The following is an 18399-nucleotide window of genomic DNA, read 5'->3' as shown; positions in this document are numbered from 1 at the left end:
ATAATGTTTCGATTTCAAGATGTTTGAATCTGAATCCTTCTACATTACTGCCTGATTCTGAAATTGTTGATGACATTGAAACAGAACATGAATGTTTAGATGTCATGGAATTCTGCACTAAACCAAGAAAAGACATCAAAGACAGACCTTTATCTGAATCGGATTTTGTCTACTTTGTAGATGGCTCATGCTTAAGATCCGAAGGAGGTGTCTTGAAAGCTTCATATTCAGTTTGTACAGTTAAAGATGTCGAAGAAGCATCATGTCTTGAAGGAGTTCGTTCAGCACAAGTGGCTGAATTAATTGCTTTGATTCGTGCATGTGAAATATCAAAAGATACAAGAGTTACCATCATTACTGATAGTCAGTATGGGTATGGAGTTGTGCATGATTATGGACAACTCTGGTCACAGAGAGGATACATGACATCAGCAGGATCACCAATTAAAAATGCAGTTTTCATTAGGAGATTAATTGAAGCAATACAATTGCCGAAAGAAATCGCCATTGTTAAGTGTGCAGCGCACACTAGAGGAATTGATTATATTTCCAAGGGCAATGCCTTCGCAGATGAAACAGCTAAATACTGCGCAAGAAAAAATTATTCATACAATCGGGAAAGGAGTAAAGAAACTGATTCAAATTCATTAATGCTAACAACAGTTGTAGAAACATGGCATGAGATTAGAGATTTACAAAATGAAGCAGAAGATGAAGAAAAAGACTTGTGGTTAAGATCAGATTGTAGACCACGTGAAGAAGATGGAGTGTGGGTTTACAAAGATGGCAGAGTAGTCTTACCAAATTGCTTGATTGCTGACATGGCCAGATTATATCATGGTCCAGCACATCTAGGAAGAGATTCTATGGTTAGACTTTTCAGAGAAACATGGTTCAATACTAAGTTCAGAACTATTGCAGAATCTTTTTGTCAAAGGTGTTTGTCATGCCAACAAATGAATCCGAACAGAAAATCAGTGGTGGGGACAGGAATAATTGGTCGAGAGGGTGGTCCCTTTACCAGGTTACAAATGGATTTCATCGAAATGCCCTTACACAATTGTTTGAAATATGTGCTTGTAATTGTTTGCTTATTTTCAAGATGGGTAGAGGCTTTCCCTACACGACATTGTGATTCAATTACAGTAGCAAAACTAATGCTCAGAGAAATCATCCCAAGGTACGGTTTTCCAGTCACTATTGAGAGTGATGGAGGAAGCCATTTTGATAACAAACTGATGAAGTTAATTTGTGAAGCTTTAAGCATTGAGCAGAAAATACACTGTGCATACAGACCAGAGGCATCTGGGGTGGTTGAACAAATTAAGGGAACAATTAAAAACAGAATTGGAAAAATGTGTCTTGAAACAGGTGTAAAGTGGACTGATGCTCTTCCACTTGTTTTGATGTCATTAAGAAGTACACCAGATAAAAAGACAGGTTTGAGTCCTCATGAAATTTTAATGGGAAGAGTTATGAGGCAAGCTTTTGTACCTGTAGGTAAACTGTTGAGCATAAATGACAGTGCTATTTTGGATTACTGTAAAAGGTTATCTGATATGGTAACTTCTGTGTCTAATCAGGTGGGAACTGAAGCACAATCAAATGAAAAGGTTTTGACACATGATCTGAGACCTGGCGATTGGGTCAGAACAAAAGTACATCGGAGAAGGAATTGTCTAGCTCCTAGATGGCAAAAGCCTAGACAGATAATTTTGATCACTACTAATGCTGTAAAGTGCAGAGGATTGAAACGTTGGATTCATCCTAGTCATACTATTCCAGTACCAACTCCTGAGAGTTCTGATGTTGAAAGTGATACCACAGATGATTCTGATTCTGAAGCAGAAGGCGAAACAGAAGGTGAAATAAATCCAGATTCTGAAGATCGACAAGAAAGTCGACATCTGGAAACTGTACCAGTGAATGGAAAATTGACAAGAAAAGACTTGGAAATCATTGAAATAGATTCTGAAGGTGAAGAGAATCTGTTAAAGGGAAAGATAACTGAGGATTCGGTTGTCTCTATCGAAGACAAAGAAGCAGAACAAAAAGAAGTTTCAGAACAGGAGAGTATCGAAAGGCAGAGAACAAGCTCTGGAGTAAGGAACAGAAATCCGAAATCTGGGAAGTTAGGGGTAATTGAAGAAGAGGAGGAAGACGAATTACCAAGTACCAGTAATGGAAAACAAAGTGAAGTTCCTGAAGGAGTGAAATTGCCGAATAGAGAAGTTCCTGAGTCAATTGAAATTTCAGACTACAAAACTGAAGAAAGTGACGTGGATGGTGAAAGTGAAAACAGAAAGAAAAGGACTTGGAAGTCAGAATCAAATAATTCTGAACCAAGGAAGAAGTACGTGAGAAAAGCAGACTACTGGCCTGGTGGAAGATTGAGAGTCAGGTTGATCAAGAAACCAAAAGAACAAGTCGAAGAAATCAGTAGTCAAAAGAGTCCTGGAAAAGAAGTTGGAGTTGGAAGGAAAATTGAAGTGGTATCGAGAAAAGGGAAAAGAATAGTAAGACCAAACCAAAAATACAAGTCTCCTGAGTGGACTTATTTAGTAATTCCACCTGTTATTGACATATATGGTAGTAGTGAAGAGGAAGACGAAATCCAAGAAATTAGTGACAATGATTGAAGTACAGAAATATTAAATTGGCAAAAGGCTGAAGAAAATTTGTTAGTTGACACAAGGTCGAAGAAAAACTGTTTAGTTGAAGAAAACTTATGTATGACATAAGGTCGAAGAAATCTTGTTTAGGGCTTTAAAAAAAAAAAAAAATATATATATTTTAAAAGGGGGGTGTAAATATAAATTTAGATTTTAAAAATTTTAATTTTTTTTTATTTTGTTTTATTTTGAGGCTAAACTAACCAAAAATGCCTTATGTTAAGGAGAGCACTTCAAAGTGTTCTGTTTTTAAGAGATGCTGTAAAATGACTCTGGTGTGTCTGCTCATTTTAATTCTGCTCTGGTTGGTTTTAGCTGTGATTATCCCTTTAGAGATGAACAGAGAATTACACAAAGTTAACATAACAAGCAAAGCTCTGGTTAGCCAAACTAAACATAGTGCGTCTGCAAAAGTTATTGATCATCAGCCTAACATTCATCAAGATAAATCAATTAGTGATTTTTCAAGTAATACATTCACAAAGCTATTGAGTGAATATGTTAAGGTAATGGATGCAAAAGACTGCTACGTCTGCGTTAAGTTACCTGCTTCTGTTTCTGAGGGAGTAACATATAATATGCTTCCTCTCACTTATGGTGTAACATGTAGTGTGTTAACTAGCTTATTTTTTCAAACTGGACGCTTAGAATATTACTATTCAGATTTTGACGAGATTTTTGCAAATATTAAGATTGAAAATGCTTTAAATAAGCATAAGAAAGCAAAGCAAATGAGAGAATTTTTCCTAGTTACTAACGAACTCACTTATGAGTATGCTTATAAAAATAATCTAACTTGCAAATTAAGTGCTGAAGGAAAGAAATTTTTGAATATGGTTGAGGAGAGAAGAGCAATTTATAAGAGGAATGAATTAGTCAAGCAGACTAAGTCTAGATTCTGGCAGAAAGAGGATGAAAAGTTAAATGGCAAAATGCTTGAAAATATTGCAATTCACATAGACAAACCAGTTAGTGGAAAGCTTTGCATTAGGAGAGATAACACACTTTTTGATAATTACTTTGTAGGTGCAAGTAACTGTGAAGATACTTATCAGATATTGGGAGGTTGGGGATTCAAAGGTGGAAAGGATCCAATCTTTCCTGGGATTTATTTTGTTTGTGGTGACAAGGCCTACTACAACCTTCCAGACCACTGGTATGGAACTTGTTGTGTGGGAATTGTTTTTCCTAAAGTGTTTCATGTTGACAGAGATTCAGAAGGATTGTTTAAAATTCATAATTATGTAAATAGAGTTAAAAGAGAAACTTTTACTGAAGTTCTGGGAGATATTTTTCAAGCAGTAATACCTTTTGTTGGTATAACCTTAAATGCAGGGAGAATCAGAAAATTGTCCACTATAGTTGATAGATTATCAACTGACACAGCTGATGGGTTCCAATTAGTGAATGTTGAAGTTATTGCAATTAGATCCATGGTAATTCAAGATCGCCTTGCTTTAGACATACTCCTAGCAAAAGAGGGAGGAGTCTGTGGCATTTTACATGTACAACATTGTTGCACATATATACCTGACGAAAGTAAGAATATTGAAATGTACATCAAGAATATTACACAAATGCATTCAGAGATAATTCCTTTAGAAGAAGATGATTTTACAGGGAAACTTTCAAAAAGGTTCCAAGCAATTAAAAACTGGTTTCACGATATTGGAAGTTCAATTCTTGGCAAGATTTTGGCACCTTTGATTATAATAGTATTCATTTTATTTTGACCAAAATAGGTTGTTTGTTACATAAAAGAAAGAAGCAGTTGAAAGAAAAGAAAAGAATCTATAAACTTAGAAAAGAAGAAGAAAGGGAAATCGAATTACAGGAGTTACATAGAGAGCGTTATGCTAATTCCAAAGATTATGCAGAAACAGACTTTTAGGATTACTGATACAAATGAATTTGAATCGATTTCTCGGAAGTTTAAATTACCAAAATTTTGGGTGCTGGTGTGGTGATTTGTTAATCACCAGATGAGGGAGTTGATGGAGCGAGATAGAAAACAAAATTTTGTTTAAACTCGTGAAGTCACATTTCCATAACATGAATAATAATATTAATGATTTGTGATATGTCGTGCTAATATAACTTAGATTAAACTTTACACATGGGGGGACTAACATGTGTGCTCATAAACGTGCAAAATTGTTGCATCTTTTTGTTCGTGCAAAATAATAAAATAATTTATTGTTTTCGTTTTTTTGTCACTACTAACTGCTGCAAACTTAAAAGAAGCATGTGCTTGTTTTGCTTTTCCTTGTCTGTGTGATGTCATTTCTACTATTCTAGGTGCACATAAGTCTCATGGATTAATGAAGACTGGTAGATATAAACGCTGCTTTATTTGTTTGCATTTGCTAGGTAACATTTGATTAATCGGGTGGGTTAATTAATTAGTAAATCCTGGGGTGGATACAGAATCTACATTATTTCTTACATTAATACTTTTCTTGTGTTTGTTTTATACTAGAAAGCATAAGTTGCCTGCTTTTGGGCCTAGTTTGCTCGAGTTGCTAAAAGCTGAATTTTACTTCTGCAAAAGTCACGAGACGCCCATTCTGAAATAAAGTGTTCGTCAAAAGCTGCATTCACAAAGCAAAAACTGACGTGCTATCATCATTCTGTCGGACGTGGCCAAGGTCGAAAAAGAACATTTTGTCAGCCCTTAACTTGGCATCCGCGGAAGTCAATTGGAAGCAGTGAGAACATTATTGTACATTTGTTGCAAACCTAGGAAGCTCCTGGTTGCATTCGGAAAGGACAATGGTCCTTAAGAAAAGTGACCTAATGGAAGATTTGAAATGTGGGTGACATGTCACTTGTCACTCTCAGCCAATGGGACGTCGAAGATTTCTGAAAACTTTCCTTTGCGTAGTTTAGTTAGTGTAGAAAGGTATAAAAAGTCATGCCCCTAGGGATGGGCTGGCTGCTGCTTTCTGACTTTCCGATGAGGGTGAAGTGCTGTCGGACATTGCGTGGAGCACGTAAGAATCCTCAAAGAACTTTACTTTAATTTCTATCTATTTAGCTCAGTTAGGGACTTAGGTTTTAGAAATGCTAAACTTTAAATATTTATTTTAACTTTGATTCACTTGCTTAAATTGTATTTTTCTCACGTTTCTTTACAATCATGCTTGCTTTAATGCTAATAAATTACTTTTATAAAACTATCAATTGAAATACCATAATTTAGTAAATAAAATCTTACTTTTGACAAACAAGCTGGTCTTGATTATTTAGAAGTGTAGGTTACTATTAGCTAGATCACGTCGCCAATGGTGGTCGTTTAAATAATTAGGATTTGTTATAATGACAATATTCTTTCCGCTAATGTTTAATATTGTATATAGTTTGTAAATTAGGTGTATATAGATTTAATCCGACCACCTGATTCAGTAGGCCCAAAATATGTCAGGTTTATAAATGGGTCCTTAGTTTAGTATAGAATTTTGTTTATAGGTTATGAAGTTGGGTAGCGTTGTTTATGATATATTTTCTATAGGCCGCTGGATCAATCCGTGGCCTGCTTGTAAAATAGCTATTGAGAGGCCTGCTGCTGAGACAGAGAGAGATCCACTAACCCATGGTCCTTCGCCAGTAGTTATGAAGACGTACAATCAGGTGATCACATGGTACAGTGAATATAGCCCCTCAAGACATTGATTGGGTAAAGATGGATAGCACGACCCAGGAACCTAAAAAGTTCCTGTTGGTACATGCTTATTATGGAAGGCTAATATAAGCATTTAAGCAGCACAGTGGGTTGGACACACCCGACCCTAAGGACATGGGACAATTTGTATCCAAATCTGTGACAAGATTGAAGCAGGAAATCAACCTTATGATACAACAGCACTTAATCTGCTGGTAAAACAAAACCTTAATCAAGATCTTACTTGTCCCTCAAAGGGTATACTGAAAGTCCAGCAATCTTTAACGAGATCCTGAAAAAGAATCTTGAAGGTCTGACCTTGCCTCGAAATTTCAGTACTGGTCAGTAGACCGACGACCTTCTCATTGCATCTGAAACGTGCGAGGCTTGCAGGGACGATACCATGGCGTTGCTGAACTGTCTTGTCCACAATGGGCATAAGGTGTCTCTAAGTAAGCTTCAGTACAGTATGAATGAAGTACAGTATTTGGGTCATCAAATTGAAAAAGGCAAAAGGAATGTGTCACCATGACAATTAATACACCCAGAACCCAGAAAGAGGTCAGGATGTTCTTGGTAATGATTGGCTACTGCCAACAATAGATTCCTAATGTCTTTTTAATGGCAAGGCGTTTACAGATGCTGACCAACAAGGGTTTGTGAGATCCGGCACTGTGGGATAATGATTGTTTGCTTACTTTCCCGGAAGTGAGAGAGTGCCTGTGTCGCGTTCCAACTTTAGGAATGCCTGATTACAATAAAGCATTTTTGCTGTTCTGTCACAAGAGAGAGGGTTGCGCCCTATCCGTACTTACCCAGACACATGGAGGTGCCCGTAGACCAATATCCTATTTCTCAGCTACACTAGATCCGGTGTAGGAGCAGTCCAGCCCTAACTGCCTGGTCAGGTTTTACCTGGACCAGAAACAAGCATGCTGGGACCAGTTCCAGCGAGTAAGGGACCCTCATCTGGGCATACCTTTGGCCACTTAGGGTGAACATAGCAAACACAACAAGATGATGGACGGAGTGCTAAAACCTTTTAAACACTCACCCCCCAGTCAATAGATCTAGGTTAAATACATCATTCCTTTGCTCACCATACTACCCCAGTTTGGATCTAGCCATATGCAAATCAGTCTTGACCCTGCTCCCAGTAGGAACAGTCCTGCCTGAACTGCCAGGCCAGGTCCTCCCTGGACCTGAAACAAGCATTCTGGGACCGATTTTGGGGTATCTTCCCTCATCAGCCAGGCTAGCTTGAATCCAGTGGCACCTTGATCAGAGACCCACATGTGGGCACACCCATGGCCACTTAGGGTGAACATAGCAAACACAACAAGATGATGGACTGAGTGCTGAAACCTTTCAAACACTCATCCCCAGTCAAGAGATTTGGGTTAAATCCATCATTCTTCTGTTCACCACGCTGGTTTCCAGTCCAGGGAGGACCTGGCCTGTCTGTATGGGTCAAGACTGATTTGCATACGGCTGGGTCCAAACTGGGGTGACGTGGTGAACAAAAAAACAATGGATTGAACTCAGATCTGTGACTGGGGTGAATGTTTGATTTGTTCAGCATTCCATCCATCATTTGCTCTTTTTGTATTTACCATCCTCAGTGGAAAGGTTATGCACAGAGGTGGGTCCTGTGCTCACTGTGCCACTGGATTCAATCTAGCCTGGCTGTTGAGGGGTGGTACTTCAAAACCGGTCCCATGATGCTTGTTTCTGGTCTAGGAAGGCCCTGGCCTGGCAGTTCGGGCTGGAATATTCCCATGGGGAGCAGGGTCAAGACTAATTTGCATATGACTGGGTCACAGCTTGGGTCGAATGGTTAGCAACAACATGGAATAAACCCATATCTGTGACAAGGTTGAATGTTTGATTTGTTCAGCATTCCGTCCATCATTTGTTCTTTTAATACTTTACTTCACCAATGTTTTTTTTCTATACATTCTTTCATCATACTAATGGGTCTTCAGGTTACAGTAATTCACAGAGGTTGTACGTTTTCTTGTACGTCTGCTGATTTTCTTTGTTCCAATGAAAGCCCATTTCCTTTGATGTACATTAAAGCTATGAGGAGATTTTATACCTGTTGAAAGTACATCTGTCTGCTAGAAATTCCATTCTATCCCATTAAAACTATCAGGGGGGTTTATCTCCGCTTTTTTGGCTTTAAAAGCCAAGAAAGCGGAGATAAAGTTATCTCCCTATTACCTAGCTGTCGCTAACACCAGTTAGCGACAGCTAGTAGGAGATAGCGACCATCTTGGGCCCCACTTTGCATGTCAGTGATATTTATCACTAATGACATGCAAAGTGGGCGTGCCAAGATGTTAGCAACTGGAAACAGTCGCTAACATCGCTATCTCCTATTGCCAACTTTTGGAGATATTCGCGCTAAGCGCGAATATCTCCAAAAGCTAACACCTGCCCTGAGCAGTTCTTGGCCATGTTATCCAATGGGAGGTGGATAACATGGCTAAGAGCATTAGCTCGGTAATGCATGAATATCGCTGACTTTTCATATCAAGGTTTATATGCGATAAAAATCGCCGCAGCTCAGCGGTAAAATTATGTCTCTAACCAAGCAATAGCGATAATTATCGCTATTGCTTGGTAATATGCCCCTATGTTTTTTTCTTTAAATGTTTTTATTGACCAGGGTTTCGACGTGACAGACCAGACCTATTGGCTTTGCCAGTGTTCTTTTGAGATCATGGTATTGTAATAAGCAAAGTGGTTTTTGTAAGACTCATCTTGAGCTGATCCCTGAAAAGTATAAAATGACACCAAATCTTTTTACCTCCCTTCCTCACTTCCACCCTGGTTGCAACGTCCTTACGATGTTCCTAACACAACTCTGATTTCCGCCTTCCAAATACTGGGGCCACTCAGTTGGGGTGGATTTTTCTGTAAGAATTGGCCATACCCGCTACACACCCACCATTAACAAGCGTTGTGTGTTGCACTTGCTGTGCCTCACAACTGCTGGTGTCAGAACTCACTAAAGTCACAGAAAAAAGGCTGGGAAAGAAATGCTGACAAGAGCTCTGGGTGGGTGGTTTGTTTTAATCAATTTATTTGTCAGAAAGAAAGACAAGTGCATAAAAAACATTGGCACACCGGCAGTGGCATGGGACTTATAAAAATTATTTTTGGTACTCCTAACATGTGGCGGGCCTATCACACATTTCCAAAAATAAAAAAAGTTATCCCAATACAATGCATGAAATTGGCCACTGCGTATGTTTAACAGTAGTTGGCTGGTGCTCTTGAGGAGGGCTAAACTCCAGAAGAGGCATGATGTACACATGCCCCTGCCAAATGGAGAGAACGCAAAATGGAGTGATGATGGTGCTAGCAAATGAGAAGCCTATGGGCGGGCTGTAAGCCCATAAAGCAGATACAGCAGGTCTCAGTTCGAGACATCACTTGTGCACCGTCTAGAGCCAAGTCCTAATAAGTAGAAAAAAAATCATTTTTTTTTGTGTGTTTTGCGTTATTTGGGCTACATTTTAACTTTGAGAAAGGAGGAGGTCAGCACACAGTGGACGTGAGAGAGTCTTCTGAAGAAGAAACTTATATTGCAGCATTCAAAGGAACTGTCTGCTTCAGAATGAGTTAAATACATCTTTCAGGAGGAGTGGAGCTAGTGCTAGTAGCTTTATTGCCCTTACCTGCACGGCAGCAATGGTTGTTAATTATTCTCCACTCATTAAATGCCCAAGGCGGGAACTCCAGCCACTAATTGTGTTGGAAGTGTGGTGCAGGGGCAGATAATAACACTTAATTCCCACTTTAAAAGATCCATTGCACATTCACCATTCTATTTTGTTCAGTAAAGGCTTATAGGAATATTATATATTATCATATTATCAAGTTACATTACACATCCATTCAATCACTTCTATAGATGAATGTGAATTAAACGTGAACCTAAATGCTTATCGATATATTTAAGAGAGTGGCATTAAGCATTGAGATTTAATTATTCACATCAGCAGTCTTGCTTAAAGGCATAAGGCAAATATGGGATCATTATTTTTTATGAAATATGTGATAAAAGATTTCATATTTTCTCAACATGAAATGTATTCAGGAATAATTGGATATCCTGTTCTGTGCCTAATTAGCTGAAGCTAACACCATGATAACAAATATCCCAGTTCAAAAGGTGAAATGAGTTTCTAGAAAAAGGGCAGCGAGAAGATTCTGAGCTGTCAGTGATGCATTGCTTTAGCAAAGGCAATGGAAAAGTAACATTTACTCAGGTTTCTTTTAATTGAGTAGGCTTTCATAGCTACCTTGTACTAAGGACTCTACAGAATGTCTGCTTATTTCTGAGTCCGCCTTTTATTCTCCATTCAGGGGGCCAAAGCTCATAGTTGTACCGAGCAAGCGGGCATTTGCCGGCTCCATTCTGCCATTTGGCGCCATGCAATTCATAATCAATGCCATTATAGGGTAACAGGTTAAAGAATATTAATCTTTCAATAGGCATTTTTTCCATTACTCTTTAACTGTAGGTCTTTATTTTTTGCTTAATTCTCCTCATTAAAAATTTCCAGATATGATTATTAACACTAGGCAGAACTGGGGATGACCTAAAGCTAGAGCAACAACAATATGGACACAACAAAATGGGAAATGTCTGGACCTGGCTGTCATCAACCTCTCTAAAAAAGTAATCAGGGACAGACTAAATGACAGGCTTGGCCAAGAAAATGTCTCACCTTGCACAATACAAAAATGCAGTCCCATAGTTTATACTTACTGCCTACCAAATTGTAGTGCTCAAGAAGAACAAATCAGCGGCCCCATGCTAACAAAGCCTTCATAGACTTTCTGCAGATAGCCAGGTCTCCATCCTCCTCAAATCAGTGTATGGGTCTCTATCCTCTGGTCACAGTAACACAGGTAATACATTCCTCTATCTAGTGCGATGGTAGGAGGCATCCAAAAATATTTGCCATAATCTGACTCATATTCGCAGAACTACCTACTACTACTAATGTGCTACACATATTACACCTGCACATGCCCTCCACAAACACACAGGATGTAAGCACAAGGCTCTGGGTTTTCATATAACAGCAAAACTTTACATATGAGGGTAACTAGCTACCCAAGGCCACATTCTCACGTAAAAAGGATGGCCAACTGAATTAGATCATAAAGAACAATATGCTGCTGCCATGGCCGTGTGTACTAAACCCGAAACATGGATAGTAGTCCTTTGTCCACTCTGTAGATATGCTTGGTGCAACCCTTAAGATCAAGATACAGGTTCTGGACCCTGCATTGTTTGCGACAAGCCTGGACCTTTGCTAGGTTTGTCAGGCCAAAATAGGTCAGGATACATGATACACATGCCATAGGGAACTCAGGGGAGGAGTACGTGCCTGTGCACCATGCAGATGGTATTTCCATCCCAACAGCCATTAAACCTAGCGGTAGACAAATTGTTCACCTGATTCTAATTCAAATCAAAATAAAGTATATACACCCATCTCCCATGTAAAGGATGTTGTTTTCTTTCTACACTTCCTTGCAACAGATTACAATCTTTAGACTGCATGGTATCTGAAATCGCCACCTCACACTGCAATCTAAAATCCTATATAAAAATCAGACCTTGACTTAAAACTTTCAATTGGTGCTTCTTCTTTTCAGTTTTCCCTTACCCCTTGCATCCATCCTTTGTGTGTTTCCTCTCTTTGAGTATGCTATAAGTCACATGCCTGTCTGCCTTAATATCCTTTTGAATTTCGGGAAATTGCGTACATCTCACTACATAGATCTTAACCTCTCCTTTTCTGAAATATATCCATGCAATTTATCAATGCTCAATCTTCTGTAGCCTATTTGCTCATCCCACCAACCTTTTGCATGCACTTGGATAGCATCACCAATGATGTTATGTTATGTTAATGAGTATTTGATATAGCGCATGACTTGTCCCTGAAAAGGCATCTCACGCTGAGGTAATGGGAAAGTTTAGAGCAAGGGTTTGAAAAGCCAGGTTTTAAGCCCTTTGTGATGCCTACAAAGTCAGTTCAAGCACTGATGAAAAATGTGTTTATTTAAGTGGTGGGCCCGATAGGTAATGGCTCGTCCTCCAAATTTGGATGTGCGAATACGTCGAGAGCAAAGAAAGAGCTGATTTCTTGAACTAAGATTCCTGTCCAGATGATAGGGTGTCAATTTGTCCGTAAGGTATTTGGGCCCCTTACCTGCCAGAGCTTTCTGCATCAAGCATAGGAGTTTGAAAATTGCTCTTTTCTTTACAGAAAGCTAGTGTAAAGCTCTAAGCAGAGGACCTTGAGGGGGTACCAGGTGGCTGTTTCTTAATCAGGCGAGCTGACATATTTTGAACGACCTGCATCTCGGCAAAGAGAGATGCATTTGATGCTACCATGAGTGTGTTTCCATAGTCCAGCTGACTGATAATCAGGGCCTGGATGACTGTCTTGTGAGAGGCCAGTGGCAGCTACTGGAAAATCTTCTTGAGAAGGGGCATTGTCCCAAAACACATGCCACATGTAGATGTGACATGGTCCTTCATCGATAGCTTATCATCGAAGATGATGCCCAAGCTCCTCACCATGATTCTAGGAGAGGGGGCCAGCAAAGCTCCTAAGGCCATTAGTCCTCAGTCCAGTGAAGATGAGCTTTGCCAAAGAGTAGAATCTCAGTCTTATCCCCATTCAGTTGTGAAACAGTTTGATGACATCCAATTGACAATTGTTTTTGTACAAGAGATAAATTGCTGTTTAGCATCCTCCCTATCTTGCTCGAAGGAGATGTCCAGCTGAGTGTCATCTGCATAAAAAAGAATATCAAAGCCGTAAGACTTCACTAGCTGTGCAAGGGGAGCAAAATAAATGTTGAAAAGGGTCAGACTTAAGGCAGAGCCCTGGGGAACGCCCTTGTTCAGGAAGACAGACTAGGGGCCTCATTAGGATGGCGGGCTTTGCCCGCCCGCCACCCTATCAGAAAACGGGATCGCCCGCCTTAAGGGCGGGGGTCCCGGGGGTGCCATTAGGATGTGCCCCCCAACATCATGACTTCCAACCATCATCCACTCACGTACTCCAATACTCACTCCCAATTCACACCACAACCTCTTCACGTATACCATTCACTTCCCCCTTCACTTTCAAACTCCTACAGCATCTCCAGCCATCGCACTACCGCCTACCACACCCCCCATCCTGCACCTGTAACCCCCTCCCCGGAAGGGTGATTCTGCCCCTCATGGACTCCCCATCCCTCCCAAGTCCTGCCACCCAGGGAACCTCGGAGGGCGGTTACCTGCCCCACCAATCGTGCACCTTTCGTACTCAGTCCCTCCGACACCAGATAGACTCATTCAACAACAAGCTGATAGTATCCCGCATCTCCATTAGGTAGTACGCATTTGCCATGAACGAAAGGTGCACACCGTCGTCCCGAAAGAGAAGGGGCTCCTCAAGCCGGAGCCCTACATGAGCAAGCACTTTGATTCCATGGTCAGCAAAAAAAAGTCTCATAGCCCTATTCAACTTCCGCCTTGCCCTTTCAATGGCTGCAGGCTTAACTGCCCCCCTCCAGATCCGTCGTGGTACAAACTGAGTCCAAACAATACAGGCGCCAGCCAGATTGCTCCTCATTGCCTCCAGATCCCGCTGCATCAGATGTAACAAGGACACTCCTGACTGCTTGACCAAGTCATTCTCCCCCAGGTGGATAACAATCATATCCGGGCAGCCCAGCTGAGACACCTTCTTCGTCAGCCATGGCAACAAAGCACCCCATCGCATCCCACTCTTACCCCACCAATGGACCTCATGATGACTGCTCCGCAGGCCCAGGCTACGACCGTAAACCTGTCTGTCCGCATACTTTGAGGCCCAATGTACAAAGGAGTGTCCAACAATCCAGGTAACCGTCTTGGCCCCCGGTCCCCAAACGCAACCTACGAAGGAAAAGAGATTAACACCACAGCAAAGCAAGAACTGCCAAAAAAACCACAGCAGCCCTGCCTAACCCACACACTATCTCCCCCTCACTTACACACATAGCGTTCGCAGCAGCAAGACCTCCAGCGCCCAATCCTGCGTATCTTCTCCCATGACCAACCTAAACCAGCCGCCGCCGTTGCCGCCCCAATACGAAACAATTGCGTGCCAAAGCGCGCAGGATCCCTGACAACCCGCTGCAAGGCCATCCGCAACACTGCCAACAACTGACCAGATGTCAAACGCTTCTGTGACGCAGGCACGAATATCTCCCCCACAGACCTCTGCCCTCAGCCACCAAAACCTTTCCACTCACGCACCGGGCACACGTCCGCACACCCACTCTCCCTCAGCCACACCCACTTGCCCCGGCCAGCTTTGTCCATCTTTGAATGACCCAACCAGATACCCAGCCGGGCACCATCCACCCGCACATCCTCAAACAGTCGTCCCGGGGCCCCAGGCACTCCCACCAATTCTGACACCCTAAACGCTCCAAAGAACATCCAACCATGCACAACCGAAACAAAGCCACTTCACCACCATCTTATCAGCAATGTGGTAACTCCTTCAACACTCTCCCCAAAAATTCAAACGTAATCGCCTCCCGAGGCAACCCCCCCCCTTCCGCCCTCACACGCCGCCAACCTTTCAACATTCAGCTCAACAGATCCGCCTTAGCCGGATCAAAACCAAAGTACACCATGCTGTAAAAAGAAATGCCAGCCAGCTTGCCCGCTATCGTAGTCTGCGACAATCTCTTGTCCATGCAATCCAAAACAAAACGCGCCACCCCCTGTTCACAGGCACTCTTGGGCATCCTCCACCTATCCCTGCTCCTGCCCAAAAAGGCCCCAAATTCAGCCCATGCCAACCTGTACGAGCGCCTCGTGGATTCAGCTATTGACTTTTCCACCAAACCCACTACTCTCACTCCCCCAGGCCCAGATACCCTCCGGCACCTTGGTCTTGCAAGGCTCCGCTCCCGGCGCCAGCCTCCTGAAACGCTGCCACTGCGAATGAGACAATGCATCCGCAATTTCATTACTTGCCCCTGGCACATGTTGCGCGCGGAACGGCACATTAGAACGCAAGCAAAGCAGCATGAAACTTCGCAGAAAGCCCAACACTCGCAGGTCTTTTGCTTTCTGGTTTTTCACGAGGTCCACCACTGTCATGTTGTCAACGTGGAACAAAACCGACCGTTTCTGAAACCAGCAACGCCACCAACAAGGGGAAGAACTCAAGAAAAGCAATGCTCCTGCCCTGCCGCAGCCAAAGAGCCGGCCACTGCTCCGCACACCATCGCCTGTCCCAGAAGATCCCGAAACCAGCTGCCCCGCTGCATCTGAATAAAGCTGCACCTGCCAGACCATCTTATCCTGTGCAAAATTCAGGGACACACCATTGAGTTCTTCCAAGAACACCAGCCACACACGCAAATCCGACCGGACTCCCATCGTGACCCTGACCCTGTGGTGAGGGAGTACCGCCCCGGACATGGCCATGCAGAGGCGCCTACAAAACGTTCTCCCTGCCCTCACCACCCAGCAAGCAAAGTTCAGCAAACCCAGAAGGCGCTGCACAGACCTCAAATCAAACTGGCAAACTCTGAGTACCTGAGACAGAACAACCTGCATCTCCGCCACCTTCTGTACCAGCAACCGTGCCTTCCATGCCACTGAATCCAGCTCAATGCCCAAGAAAGTCAAACAACAACCAGGTCCTGCCGTCTTCTCTGGCGCCAACGGTACCCCAAACTCCTGAGCCAACAACTGAAACTGTCCCAGAGCCACGCTGCACTCCCCTGTCTGACCCTTCCCTACAAACAGAAAATCATCCAGGTAGTGTGACACCAGCCGGTGCCCACTTCTTTCCACAAAGGCCCACTGCAAAAAGGAAGTGAAGGTTTCAAAAAGCGCACATGAAATCGCACAACCCATTGGCAGCATCCTGTCCACAAAAATGGCCCCTTCAAACTGCATGCCCAACAAGGAAAAATCCGCCGGGTGAATGGGAAGGAGGTGAAAGGCCGACTCGATATCGCATTTGGCCAACTCTGCCCACCTTCCACAGGCCCTCACCAATCCAATGGCATCATCTACCGATGCATACAAGACCCTGGAATCTTCCACCGCGATGAAGTCATTCACCGAACTCCCTTCCGGCCAAGACAAATGGTGTCAGTCTGAACTCCCCTTGATCCTTCTTGGGAACCACCCCCAACGGTGAGATGATAAGGTCCGACATCGGCCACGCGTCAAACGGGCCAGCAAATTCTGCCTTCCAACACTTTCTTCCGCAATTTGCACGCCACAACCCCAGGCAATTCCTTCGCAGAACGCAAGTTCCCAGCCCAACGTCTCTCACGAGGACCCTGATAACCAATCCGAAATCCTTCCACAAACCCCCAGTGCAGTTTCAGTGCCGCCTCCCTATCAGGGTACCGAGAGAGCCATGGACCCGTGGCCTCCATCTTAACCGGTGTAGGGGCCCTTTGGCCCAGCTTGTCCCCTGCCTTTAACAATCTTCCACTGTTCTGAGGGTGTGGCAAGCGTAAGGCATTGCGTGACCGGGTGACGTCCCCCACACTTGGAACACTCGTGCTTAAACTTACAGGGATGTCGTGTGCAGAAACCCTTATTAAAGTTCCAGCAAGCCCCAGTGTTCCCAAGTTTGTACTGTTGTCCAGCTGCTCCGGTCCACGTTCCCTGACTCCCTGACCCCCCGGAAGCTCCCTGTCCACCCGCCCCAGACTGGGTGGGACACGACTGAAACGGCCGATAGGCAACCGGGAGACCACTGGCAGTATGCGTAGGTGCCGCCGCCTGCGTAGAAGACATCCACTGCACCCAGAGCTCCTGATCAATGTCCCCCCATGGCTTGTCCGGATTAACACTGATCCTTGCCCTAAACTCCTCATCATAGCTAAGCCAGGCAAACCCCCCAAAATGCATCTGGGCCTTCCTAATCACATCCATATATTTGAACAAAGCTATCGCCCTGTCTGCATGCGTCTCACAATAGATGCTTGCATAGATCAAAAACACCGAAGTCCAGTTCTCCATAGTAACAGGCACCCTCGGCCGCCTGGTCAACTCCCATTCCTCCTCCTTCGAACCCTCTTTGGCCTAAATCTCCCTATGCAACAACTTGAAAACATCCACATATTCATGCTTCCAAATCCTGGCCTTTGTCTTCTCTGCCAAGTGAGACATGAGTGGCATCGCCAAACCCATATAAGGCAATTTCTTCTGCAATTTGTCCACACCGTTCTCCTTCCCACCCTAGTCATCCGTCTTGTCCGTCTGCGCGCTGGCCGCCACAACCTGCTTCTTACCATCTGTGGCAAGGGGCCCCGTCTAACCTGCAGGTCCCGCATCCCTGACAGATCAATCCCCAACACCCACCGACCGGCAGGCCTTTTTGCGCCACCCTTTAGGACCCTCGTCCCATGCCTCCCACCAGGCGCCCTCACCTGATAAATTCGCTGGAACTTCCCGCTCCGTCCTCCTAGCATCTGTCGACTTCTGACTCCCCTTGGCAGCCCGACCAGCGCCGTCCTGTGTATCCTGGAAAACACCAACCTTGCCCGTTGCCGTTCTGCCCCTCACCCAACTCTCTTTATCACGCACCTCACCATCCTCCAACTCCTCATCCTCATCCTCATAATCCAGCTGCTCCTCATCCACCTCATCCACCACAGCTCTTCGCACCTCACTCACCACTCTCTTTGCACCTTTCCCTTTCACTCCAGGCATGAACTCGCACTCCAACACCGCTGCTGCCCGTTCCCTCGGTTGAGGGCAGGCCGCCGCGGACCCCCCTGCTACTTGGCCCTGGCATTTGGAGGCCATTTTGCGCCCCGCCGGCCCACCCCTGCCTCTGCCAGTACCCAATGCTGGCCTACTCCAACCCCCTGAGCCGTCTGCGCCCGGGGAGGCCCCAGTGCCTCCGGGTCTCTGCGCCGCCAAAACAGTCTCTACCCCCTCTACCCAGACCCACTCACCCCATGGCCCAGGGGTCCCCCTGCACCGCTCTCTACCAGGTAGAGCCC

The sequence above is a fragment of the Lissotriton helveticus genome, chromosome 4_1 (genome assembly GCF_964261635.1).
Source record: "Lissotriton helveticus chromosome 4_1, aLisHel1.1, whole genome shotgun sequence".
Lineage (NCBI taxonomy): Eukaryota > Metazoa > Chordata > Amphibia > Caudata > Salamandridae > Lissotriton > Lissotriton helveticus.
Note: the sequence above shows the minus strand (reverse complement) of the source record.